At 40.7% G+C, this 12,744-nt stretch overlaps 1 pseudogene; it reads right to left on the bottom strand.

Annotated features, from left to right (window-relative positions):
• Window positions 1-8,150: 8,150 nt before the first annotated feature.
• On the bottom strand, window positions 8,151-9,149 carry LOC150068395 (putative gustatory receptor PTE01 pseudogene; annotated as a pseudogene).
• Window positions 9,150-12,744: the final 3,595 nt, after the last annotated feature.

The raw sequence follows: 12,744 nt of genomic DNA, 5'->3' as shown, positions 1-12,744 counted from the left end.
ACTGAGGAAGCTAAGATCTGAGGATGGCAGTTCAAAGCCAGCCCAGGAAGGAAATCCCATGAGACTCTTTTCTCCAATTTAGCCACCAAAAAACAAACAAACAAAACAAAAACTGGAAATGAAGATCTAGCACAAATGGCAGAGCAGTAGCCTTGAGCAAAATAGCTCAAGGTGCCCAATTCCTGAGTTCAAGCCTCAGGACTGGCACACAAAAATTTTTTTTACGATTTTAAATTCAGGGGCCAGGTGTTTGGCCTAGTGGTTGAAGTGCTTGCCTAGCATGCACCCGAGTTCGATTCCTCAGTACCACATATAAAAAAAAGCCGGAAGTGGTGCTGAGGCTCAAGAGGTAGAGCTCTAGCCTTGAGAAAGTCCAAGGACAGTGCTCAGGCCCTGAGCTCATCCCAGTACTGGCAAAAAAAGATTTTAATTTCAAAATAGAAGTTTCTCCCTGAGTGACATATTAGTGTTACAGGAAGTCTCAACAGCCTTGACTTTCAGGATCCCATTTGAACCAAAATGAACTGTATGAGAAATAACCTATCATCACCATCTTACAATGAGCAACCACAGTACCTGTTGCTCTGCTACTGAGCCATCAAGCATACTGAAGACTAGAAATATCTTTAATGATTTTGGCATTGCAGCCCACACAGGTGCTAGCATCCTGGAAGTAGGAAGACAAAATGTGAATGAATTTGAGGAGAGAAGAATCCATGCAGAAAGTAGAATAATAGAATATAAAGTAAAAGCAAGTCCCCCCCCCACCAAAAATGAGGCAATACCCCCAAAGAAACCATACAGCAATGCATGTGTTTCATGCTATGCACATTATGGGGTGCAGTGTGTGTGTGTGTGTGTGTGTGTGTGTGTGTGTGTGTGTGTGTGTGTGTTCCAATCCTGAGGCTTGAACTCAGGACCTGTGTGCTGTCCTTGAACACTTTTGCTCAAGGCTAGTGCTGTACAACTTGAGACATGTCTCTCTTTCTTTTGCTGGCTAACTGGAGATGAGAGTCTCATGGACTCTCTTCTCCTGGGCTGGCTTCCATCTGTGAAGCTCGGATCTCAGCATTTCTTAGTTGCAAGTTATAGACATAAACCACCACTAGTGCTTAGATAAAGGAACACTTTTTATTGTTTTTTTTTGTACTTTTTACCAGCCCTGGCGCTTGAACTCAGAACTTATCTTGAGCTTTCAAAAGGCTGAAGCTCTACCACTTGACTGCACCACTTCTGGCTTTTTCTATGTATGTTCTACAGAGAATCAAACCTGGGTCTTTGTGCATGCTAGGTAAGCACTCTACCACTAGGCCAAACTCCAGGCCCCTTTTTTTTTGTCTATGGACACAATTTATCAACATATGATTCATCTATCAAGTAATTCACCTCTTTGAATAATAGCCTATTGTATAAGTATTTCTTGTTTTGTCTATCTAGTCATCAGTTAATGGACATTTTTGATTATTTCCAATTTGAGGCTATTATACTTCTGCTATCAGTCAATCCTTGAGGGCTAAACATTCTCTAAAGTCTTGGCTTCTTTTTGAATGGATGAATAATGAATGTAAAGATCAAGTTCTTAAATTTCTCTCTCTCTCTCTCTCTCTCTCTCTCTCTCTCTCTCTCTCTTTTTGTGTGGGACATGGAGCCTAGGCTCTGTCCCTGCGCCCTTTTTACTCAAGGATAACACTCTTCCACTTGAGCCACAGTGCCACTTCCAGTTTTCTGGTGGTTAATTGGGCATAAGAGGCTCACAGACTTTCCTGCTTGGGCTGGCTTTGAACCATTATCCTCAGATCTCAGCCTCCTGAGTAGGATTGCAGTCATGAGCCACTGGTGCAAAGTAATATTTCTTGACCTGGTTCAAAATTATTACAGAGGCCGTTGCCAACAGCAAGCACAACTGTTTACTGAGCCTTGGACAGAAGATCCATACAGAGTGGGTAGGCAAGGTCGCTTTGAGTTCCCACTTCAGACCCAAGTGGGAATGCATTTAATAGCATCAAAATAGCTTAGTCAGACACCAGTATTCACACCTGTAATGCTAGCTATCCAGGAAGCTGAGATCTGAAGATCATGGTTTAATGTCAGCCCAGGCAGAAAATTTTGTGAGATTCTTATCTCCAATTAACTACCATAAGTCTGAAAGTAGGGCTATGGTTCAAGTGACAGAGTGCTAACGTTGAGAAAAAAAACCCTCAGGAATAGTGCCCATTCTCTGAGTCTAAGCCCCAAGACGTAACAAAATACAAAATCCTACAATTACATTTGACCACATTATAGGCAAATATAGATGATAAGGAACAAATAAACAATTGATAAAGATCCATGAATGTCAAGAAGGGTGAGCTAAACACTAAGTAGGAAAACAGATTTTAGCAAAAATAAGTTTAATGGAAAGGTTGCTAGTTGGGGCGAGGGCAGGTGGATGAATCGAAAAAGAAGAAAGGGGCTGGGAGTTTGTTTTAGTGGTAGAGTGCTAGCATGCATGAAGACCATGGTTTGATTCCTCGACACCACATACATAGAAAAGCCAGAAATGGTGCTGTGGCTCAAGTGGTAAAGCTGTAGCATTGAGGAAAAAGTCCAAGGACAGTGCTCAGACCCTGAGTTCAAGCCCCAATGCTGACAAAAAAAGAACAACAGACAATTTATGTCTGTGATAACAGAAGTGGGAAGCCTCAGATTAATTTTTTTGTTGGGGGAATAGTCAAGATGGGAAGAATGATGGTAGAGGTAGCTGTGATGAAGAACTGGGCAGGTCAAATTTAACACTAAGTAGAAATGAGTACCAGTGGTTTAACACCTGTAATCTCAGCTACTCAGAAGGCTCAGATATGAAGATCAAGGTTCAAAGCTAGCCTGGGCAAGAAGAGACTCTTATTTTCAAATAGCCAGCCAAAAGCCAGAAGTGGTGCTGTGGTACAAGAGGTTTGTGACTTCAGAAGAGCTCTGAATCTCTGATGAGTGAACAAACCCCAATCTCACCATGTTTGATGGTTCACACCTGTAATCCTAGCTACTCAGGAGTCTGAGATCTCAGGATGCAGGCCTGGAGAAGCACAGGTCTGGCATAGGATGATGAGCATAAGAAAACAAAAATAAATACCTTGGACAGTGCAACAAAGGTAGTGAATGTCATTGGACTAGTTTGCCCCCCAGCTTAAATAAAGAACACTTGATGTCCCTGTTCCTCAGGCTGTAGATGAAGGGGTTCAAATAGGGGTGACCACAGCATACAGCACCAAATCTTTAGGAGACTTTGATACTGTTGACCCACACCAATGGCGCTTCCGTAAAATAAGCACACCACAGAGAGATGAGAGCCACAGGTGAAGAAGGCTTTGTATTTCCCACGTGAGGAAAAGCCTCATGATGGAAGAAATAATTCTGTAATAGGAAAAGAAGATTCCTGACATAGGGCAGAAATCACAGGGAACAACTAGAAAATCCTTGACAAGGTGACTAAAGAAAAGTGTCAACACAGCTGAGATGAAGAATTCAAGAAGGGTCACAGGAGAAATTTGAAATTTCCACCCGCTTAAAGTTCTTAGATTGCATCACAAACATATTGTGTAAAAAGCTGGGATTACAGGTGTGAACCACCAGGGCCCTGCAAGACAGATAATTTCTTGTTATCTGATTAAAAAAAACATACAGCAAGCTAATTAGAATTCCTACCTTTCAGGACAGCGCTTATGGGCTTACATAAGTGCTTTTGGTTACACTCGAAGGGTATATTTGTAATAACTTCTCTTTCTTGCTCCATTTGTGAATGGAAGCTACTGAATATAGGATTCACAGAAGTGGAGCTGTGGCTCAAGTGGTAGAGCATCAGCCTTGAGTGAGAAGGTACCCAGAAAAGAGACAGTGCCCAGGCCCTGAATTCAATCCTCCACAGATATGGCATATACATGCATACACACAAAAATGCTTTACTTTTGCTACTTAAAGGTAACTCAGATTCATTATTTGGTTTCCTTTCACTATAGTTTAACTGAGAAGTGGTAAAAGAAAAAAATGCATGAATACTTGAAAACACATATGGGCAACTTCTTTTTTTTTCTTTTTTTTGCCAGTCCTGGGCTTGAGCTCAGGGCCTGAGCAGTGTCCTTGGACTTTCTCAAGGCTAGAGCTCTACCACTTGACCCTGAGCACCACTTCCGGCTTTTTTCTATGTATGTGGTACCGAGGAATCGAACCCGGGTCTTCATGCATGCTAGGCAAGCACTTTAACCTCTAGGCCAAACTCCCGGCCATGGGCAACTTCTTATTGGGAAAATGAGGGTAAAAATTATCTAGCACAGGAGCATTGCAGTAAGTATTTTTAAAGTTATTAAATAGCTTAACTAGCGATTCTAAATCTCATGTATGCATATATTCACTTGTCTAAATTTTCAACTACTCACTGGACACTGATAGCTTATAACTGTAACCTAGAGATTCAAGAGCCTGAAATCTAAAGAACATCATTCAAAGTCAGCCCAGGTAGAAAAATGCATGCGGCTCTTTATCTCCAATTAGAAAAAAAAGTCCAGAAGTCCAGCTGCAACTCAAGTAGTAGATTACTAGACTTAAGCCAAAGAAACTCAGCCCTAGGATCTGAGTTAAAGCCCTAGAACTAACACTAAACAAACAAAAGCAAAGAAACAAGTATATATGTCTGACTTTATTAAATACCCCAATATAAACAAAGAACACAACCATGCAAAAGAGTAAGAAACACAGATGCCATCATTTACCATAGCAAAGATAGGTGCCCCTTAGTACATGATTGGATTAAGAAGATGTGGTATTTATACACAATGGAATTCTACGCTGCCATCAGAAAGAATGGCATCAACCCATTCATAAGGAAATGAAAAATTTAGAAAAATATTAAATAAAGTAAGCCAGACCTAAAGGATCATACCTCCCTGGTTTCCCTCATTTGCAAGAACTAGTACACATTCAGGATTCTCCTAGCAGAGGATCACAATAGCTCAAAAGCTATGTGCATATGGCCATACAGGATGAGGATACACAAAATGAATTCCAGGATATGGAAACACGAGGTGTATCTTTTGTGTTTGTTGTTCTTAACCTACTTGTGAATGTATTTCTCTTCTCCTTCTCTCTCCCTCCCTCCCTCCCTCCCTCCCTCCCTCCCTCCTTATGTTTTATCTCATGTTGTTATTGTATCTGACTTCGATATCTGGTATATTGTATATATGTTTATTTGTTTATTTAAAATGGGAAGGGAAAGGGGGAAATTCAAGATAACTGGGAGGGGGTGGAGGGGGGAAGCTGGGAAAAATGGGAAGGGGTATCAATGTTCAAGAAGTAATATACCTGCTATCTGTAACTCCTCTGTACATCACCCTAATGATAAAATACAATTTAAAAAAAGAAATAAACACGGATGCCAGTAGCTCACGCCTGTAATCCTAGCTTCTCAGTAGGCTGAGATCTGAAAAAAAAACATAGTTTGAAGCCAGCCTGGGCAGGAAAGTCTGAGAGACTCAGATCACCAATTAACCACCAAAAGACTGGAAGTAGAGCGGTAGAGTGCTAATCTTGAACAAAAGAAACTCAGGGATAGCATTCAGACCATGAGTTCAAGCCCCAGGACTGGCACAAAAAATTACCCAAATAAGCTGGGTGTGGTGGCTCACACCTGTAATCCTAGCTACTCGGGAGGCTGAAATCTGAGCATCAAGGTTCAAATCCAGCCCAGGCACAAAAGAACCAGAGACTCTTATCTCGAATTAACCTCTAGAAAACGGAAAGTGGGGCTTGGCTCAAGGGTAGAGAGGTAGCTTGAGCTGAAGAACTCAGGGTTACAACACCCAGGATGGGTTGAAGCCCCATTACCCACCAAAAAAGAACAATCTTGCAAAATGAAAGGGTGGGGGCAAACGCGAACCAAGCCAAGAAATACATTAAATTGTTGAGAAAATATTTATGTTTCTCACACCTATTTTAATAAAAAGCATCCATCAGTTATACAAGAAGGTTCCATTTAACATGTCCACATGTGAAGATGATGTAGCATGATCAAAATCAGCCCCACAAGAACTCTCTCATCTGTTCCTCTTCTGAAATCAATCTCAACAATCTTCATTGTCCCATTTTCACACATGTACATAAAAATGTATCAAGTCTTCCTTAAAGAAATAGAAATCTCTAATTTATCTGACGGCAAGTTCAAAATAACCATCTGAAAACTTCTAAGGTGAGATCAGGAGTTTAGCCCAGTGGTAGCATGCTTGTCTACCAAGCACAAAGACCCGGGTTAGATTCCTTGGTACCACATACATAGAAAAATGCCAGAAGTGGTGCTGAGTCTCAAGTGGTAGAGCTCTAGCCTTGAGGAAGAAGCCCAAGGACAGTGCTCAGGCCCTGAGTTCAAACCCCACGACTGGAAGAAAAAGACTGCCAAGGGGCTGAATACAGTTGCACACAAACATCAAGAAAATGATGCTTAAAAAAATAAGAGTAAAAATTTAGTTAAGCGCCTGTGCCTCACACCCTTAATTTTAGCCACTTGGGGGGCTGAGATCTCAAGATCATTATCTGAATCCAGCCTAGGCATCTCTCAGTGTAAATCAAGATACCATGAAAATATTACAGGAAGAGGTAAGGAAAGCACTAGGGTTCCTAGGCATAGGTAAAAACTTGTTAAGAAAAAATCCAGTATGACAAGAAACCAAAGATCGCATCAAACTGAAGAGTTTCTGCATCGCCAACATGGCTAACAAGATATATAGAAAGCTCACAGAATAGGAGATTTTTACCAGCTATGCTTCAGACAAGAAGGGTCTTATATCTAACATTTACCTAGTGCTCAAAAAATTAAACCCTCAAAAAATCTTCAAATAAACAACTACCCATTTAATAAGGAGGTAAAAGAATTAAAAAGAGGCCAGGAATTTGACCTAGTGGTAAAGTGCTTGCCTAACATGCACAAAGATGCAGATTTGATTCCTCAGTGCCACATACATGGAAAAAGACAGAAGTGGTGATGTGGCTCAAGTGGTAGAGCTCTAGCTTTGAGAAAGCCCAAAGACAGTGCTCAGGCCGTGAGGGTAAAGGCCAGGACTGGCAAAAAATAAAGAATTAAAGAGAAACTTCTCACAAGAAGTAAGAATGGCCAATAGGCACAAGAAGAAATGTTCAAGATCTCTTGCCATAAAAGAAATGCAAATAAAGACAACATTGAGATTCCACCTCACCCTAGTTATATGGTTATTATCAAGAAATAACAATAACAGATTCTGGTGGGAATGTAGCCAAAAGGAAACTCTGCTACACAGTTGGTGGGAATGTAAACTTGTTCAACCACTCTAGACAACAGTATGGAAGTTCCTCAAAATAATATGACCTAACAGTCCTACTCCTGATCATCTATCCAACTGACCACATACAAATCTACCGTAAGGCTACCAGTGCAACCATATTGGTTCCAACATTGTTTTCCATAGCCAAGATATGGAATCAACCCAGATGCCCTTCAGTGGAGAAATGGATCAAGAAAATATGGTGTTTATATATACGCAGTGGCATTCTATGCTTCCATCAGAAAGAAGACACATTTGAACATGGTAAATTTACAGGACTATAGACATTCACACAGTGAGACCAAAGAAGGATATTCTTAGGAGAGGATCTCAAAGGCTCAATAGCTCTGTGCATACGGTCATATAAAATGATATTTATAGACATGAACTCCAAGAAATGGAGATGAAAGGGGTTTTTTGTCTTTGTTTTCTATCTGTTGCTATTTTTGTTTTCTGTGCCTTTTGTCTTGCTTATAAGTTTACCTGTTTGCAAAGGGTAAACCGGAAGCACAAAAATAGTAGGACAAAAGATGAACTAATTCAGCAGTGATACTCACTACACACTATGCTGAAAATGAACTCTACAATGTGTGGAGGGTGGGGAGGAAAAGGCTGGTAGAAAGCAAGGGAAGGGGTTACGTTGTCCAAAAAGAAAGGTGCTCATTACCTGACTTACCTAACTGTAACCTGTCCATACATGACCTTTACAATAACAAATTTTTAAACATGAATGCCATGGTCAGTGATGGGAGATTTTTGTTGTTGTTGTTTTCTGAGTCTCAACGTGGGCTTGTTGCTTTCTCCAGAAGGAAGACTCTGATCCCACTAAGATTAGACTTTCCTCAGCAGTCTCCCTGTGGCCCGTTTGATGTCCCTGTTCCTGAGGCTGTAAATGAAGGAGTTCAGCATGGGCGTGACCACTGTGTATGCCACAGAAGTCACTGCCCCCATCCTGGGAGACACTGACACCACAGAACTGAGGTACACCCCAAGTCCTGTGCCATAAAACAAGCACACCACACACAGGTGAGACCCACATTTGGAGAAAGCCTTCCACCTCCTGCCTGGCAATGACACACCGAGTATGGAAGAAACTATTCTGGAGTAGGAAAAATGGATTCTCAAAATAGGGAGGAAACCAGACATGGCACCCACAAAATACATGACAAGGTCATCGGTGAAGAGGTCAAAGCAGGCAAGGCTGAGGAGCTGGGAAGGATCACAGAAGAAATGAGAAATGGCCACACTCCTGAAGAAAGTGAGCTGTAAGACCATAGAGTTATGTAACTGGGACACCAACAGGCTGATGACAACAGACAACACAACCAGTGAGCCACAACGTCGAGGGTCCATCATGACCTTGTAATGCAGGGGGTGACAGATGGCCACAAAGTGGTCATAAGCCATGACGGTCAGAAGAAGACTGTCCAGACAACCAAAAAACATAAAAAAGGACATCTGAGTTAGGCACCAACTAGGGGAGATGGCTCTGCTGTGACTCCGTATGTCCGCCAGCATGTTGGGGACCATGGTGGAGGTGAAGCCAATTTCAGCCAAGGAGAGGATGGAGAGGAAGAAGTACATGGGGGTGTGGAGGTGGGGGTCAGAGGTGACAGCCAGGATAATGAGCAGATTTCCGTGCACGGTGATCAGGTACATGGACAGGAAGAGCTGAAAGAGGACAGATTGTAGTTCAGGGCCATCTGAGAGGCCCAGGAGATGGAAGACAGTGACTGGAGTTATGTTGTGGGCATCTATATTGCCTGGGCACCTTTTGAAGATGAAAAAAGGTGTCAAAAGAAAGAAATGTGGAAGGTCTCTTATTGCCATTTCTATTTCAGTGCTTCAAATAGGCCTGTTTAGTTGGGTCAGTTCTTCTTGGTTCAGTGTGGGTATGTTAATATTGGCTAGGAATTCATCCATTCCTTCTAGATTCTCAAATTTGTTGGCGTAAAGGTTTGAGAAGTATTCCCTCATGATACTCTGGATATTGGTAATTTCCGTCGTAATATTACCATTTTCGTCTGCGATTTTGTTGCTCTTTTTTTTTTGGCAGTCCTGGGCTTGAGCTCAGGGACTGAGCACTGTCCTTGAACTTTCTCAAGGCTAGAGCTCTACCACTTGAGCCTCAGCGCCATTTCTGGCTTTTTTCTATGTATGTGGTTCTGAGGAATCGAACCCGGGTCTTCATCCATGCTAGGCAAGCACTTTAACCACTAGGCCAAACTCCCAGATTGTCTGCGATTTTGTTTATTTCAGTATGCTCTCTTCTTTTTTGGTAAGGTTTGCTAAGGGTTTGTCAATTTTGTTAATTCTTTCAAAGAACCAACTCCTTGTTTTGTTGATTCTTTCTATAGTTTTTTTTTGGATTCCAAGTCATTTAATTCTTTATTTTAATAATTTGCTTTCTTCTACTGGGGTTCGAGTTGGTTTGTTGCTCTTTTTCCAGGAGCTAAAGGTGAAACATTAACTTGTTGGTTTGTGATTTTTCCAACTTGTTGTTGTAGACACTCAGAGCTATAAATATTACTCTGAGTACTGCCTTTGCCGTGTCCCAAAGGAGCTGGTATTTTGTGTGCTCCTTATTGTTAAATTTCATAAACTGTTGGATTTCTGTTCTGATCTCTTTGATGACCCATTGGTGATTCAACAATGTGTTTTTTAATCTCCAGGAGTTACAGGGTTTTCATTGGTAGAGATGTTTGTTCAGTTCCAATTTGATGCCTTTGTGCTCTGAGAGCGTGCAGGGAGTAATTTCAATGTTTCTGAATCTGTGCAGGCTTATTTTATGGCCTAAGATGTGGTCTATTTTGTAAATGTTCCATGTGCTGCTGAAAAAAACGTTTATTGTGTTGTTATTGGGTGGAATATTCTGCAGATGTCTGTTAGATCTAGTTGGTCTATATAGTTGTTCAATTTTAAGGTTTCCCTATTGAGTTTTTGCCTTGTTGATCTGTCCATAGGTGAGAGTGGTGTGTTAAAGTCACTGACAATCACTGTGTTTTGATCCATGTATGGTTTCAGTGAACATGAAGTTTGCTTGATGAAGTTTGGTGCTCCAGAATTGGGTGTGTAGATATTTAGGATCGTTATGTCTTCCTGGAGGAAAGATCCCTTTAGTAGTATGTAGTAACCTTCTTTGTCTTTTCTCACTAATTTTAGTTTGAAGTCTATTTTATCTGGTCTGAGGATGGCAACTCCAGCCTGTTTATGGGGGCCGTTAGCTTGATAGAGTTAATTACAACCTCTCATTTTCAAAAGGTGTTTGTTTTTTTGGGTAAGATGTGTCTCTTGAAGACAGCAGAATGATGTATCTTGCTTTTTGATCCAACTAGACAGTCTATGCCGTTTAATTGGGGAGTTAAGTCCATTGATATTGAGCGTTAGGATTGAGAGATATTTATTAGTTCCTACCATTTTTAAAAGTTTTTATTAGGGCCTGTGTCTTGACAGTTCTTGTGGTACTTAGATGGTATGGTGTTTAGGTGCCATTTCTTTCCCTATATTGCATTTATTTTGGTTTTCTATGTATAGAAGATCTTTGAGAATTCTCTGTAGTGTTGGATTTGTTGCTATATATTGTTGCAGCTTTTCCCTGGAATGGAATGTTTTTATTGTTCCCTCAGTTATGAATGAGAGCTTAGCTGGGTACAGTATTCTTGGTTGGTAGTTATTTGACTTAAGTGCAAGACATATATGCTTCCAGGCACTTCTTGCTTGCATGGTCTCTGCTGAGAAATCTGGGGTTATTCTGATTGGTTTGCCTTTATAGGTTATGGATCCCTTCTCCCTGGCTGCCTTTAGGATCCTTTCTTCGGTCTCTATTGATCCAGTTCGGATTACAATGTGGCGGTGGGATGTTCTTTTCTGATCAGGTCTGTTTGGGGTTCTAAAAGCTTCTTGTATCTGGATGGGCCTCCCCTTCTGGATATTGAGGAAATTCTCTGAGATGATTCCCTGAAGTATATTTCCAATACCATTGACCTCTTTCTCCATACCCTCCTCAATACCAATTACCTTAAATTAGGCTTCCTAATTGTATCTTGGACCTCCTGAAGCTCTCTCTCATATTTCCTAGATTTGGATTGATTCATTTTCTGTTCATTCTCTAAAACAATTAAATTATCTTCAGCCCCAGAAATTCTCTCTCCTGCATTGTCTAACCTGCTATCAAAGCTGTCTACTTTAGTCTTCATCTCCCTTGCTTCTAATTGCTCAGTTTTGATGCCTTGCATCTCTTCTTTTAGATCATATAAGGATTTCTTTAGCTCCTTTATTTCCTTTTGAGTGGTTAGCTCAGTAGCTTTATTCTCTTTGGATATTTGCTGGAGTTCGGTCACCTTTTCGTTTGTGGTTTCTATGAATACATCCATTTTTCTTTGAAAAACCTTTATTATGGCCTCCTTTATGGCTTCTCCTTTTTCACTTATCACCTTGTTAATGGTTTCCTCTTGTTTAGCTATGGTTTCCAACATTATCTCTTTCTTTATATTTTCACATTTTCATTAATGATGTTTATCAATTGCATTTGTATAGCACTTGGAAGACTCTCCTCTAGGTTTGCCAGTGACTGTTCCATTGTCTGTTCATATTGGGTGGGGGATGTTATTCCTGGATTTCACATTTTTCTTGAGTTTCTTGTTCTGCCCATTTGAAAATGGGAGCATGATTAATACTTACCACAATTATAGTTTTTCAGATATAACCAACCTCGACCTCATTAGCTGGCAGACACTAGGTGTTCACAATTTTTGATTGGTATTATCACTCGTTTTGTACACTTGCAGACCAGACTAATACAACCACTTGTCACCGATTTATGACCAGAACAATAAGCCTCTCTCTCCAATCTCCATTGTATTTAAGTCCCTCTGGACCTAGAGTATCATTGAACACCTAGATATACATTATATAGAAATGGCAATAAGAGACCTTCCACCTAAGAAAAAGTCCAGGGCCAGATGGATTCACTGCTAAATTCTATAAGGTCTTCAAAGCAGAAATCACACCAATACTCCTCAAGCTCTTCAACGAATTTGAAAATGAAGGTTCTTTACCAAACTCATTCTCTGAAGCAAGTATAACCCTCATCCCCAAACCAGGCAGAGATTCATCAACTAAAGAGAACTATACACCTATTTCTTTGATGAACATGGATGCAAAACTTCTCAACAAAGTACTGGCTAACCGTCTACAACAACTTATCAAAAAATTTATACACTATGATCAAAGACAATTCATCACAGGGAGGCAAAGCTGGTTCAACATACGCAAATCAATTAATATAATTCAACACATCAACAGGAGCAAGGACAAAAATCACATGATTGTCTCAATAGACGCGGAAAAGGCATTTGACAAGATCCAACCGTCCTTTATGTTAAAAGCTCTGGAGAAACTAGGAATCCAAGGAACATTCCTCAAC

The sequence above is a fragment of the Megascapheus bottae genome, chromosome 1, assembly GCF_031878675.1.
Source record: "Megascapheus bottae isolate mThoBot1 chromosome 1, mThoBot2.hap1, whole genome shotgun sequence".
Lineage (NCBI taxonomy): Eukaryota > Metazoa > Chordata > Mammalia > Rodentia > Geomyidae > Megascapheus > Megascapheus bottae.
This window is presented reverse-complemented; position numbering and strand designations above follow the sequence as displayed.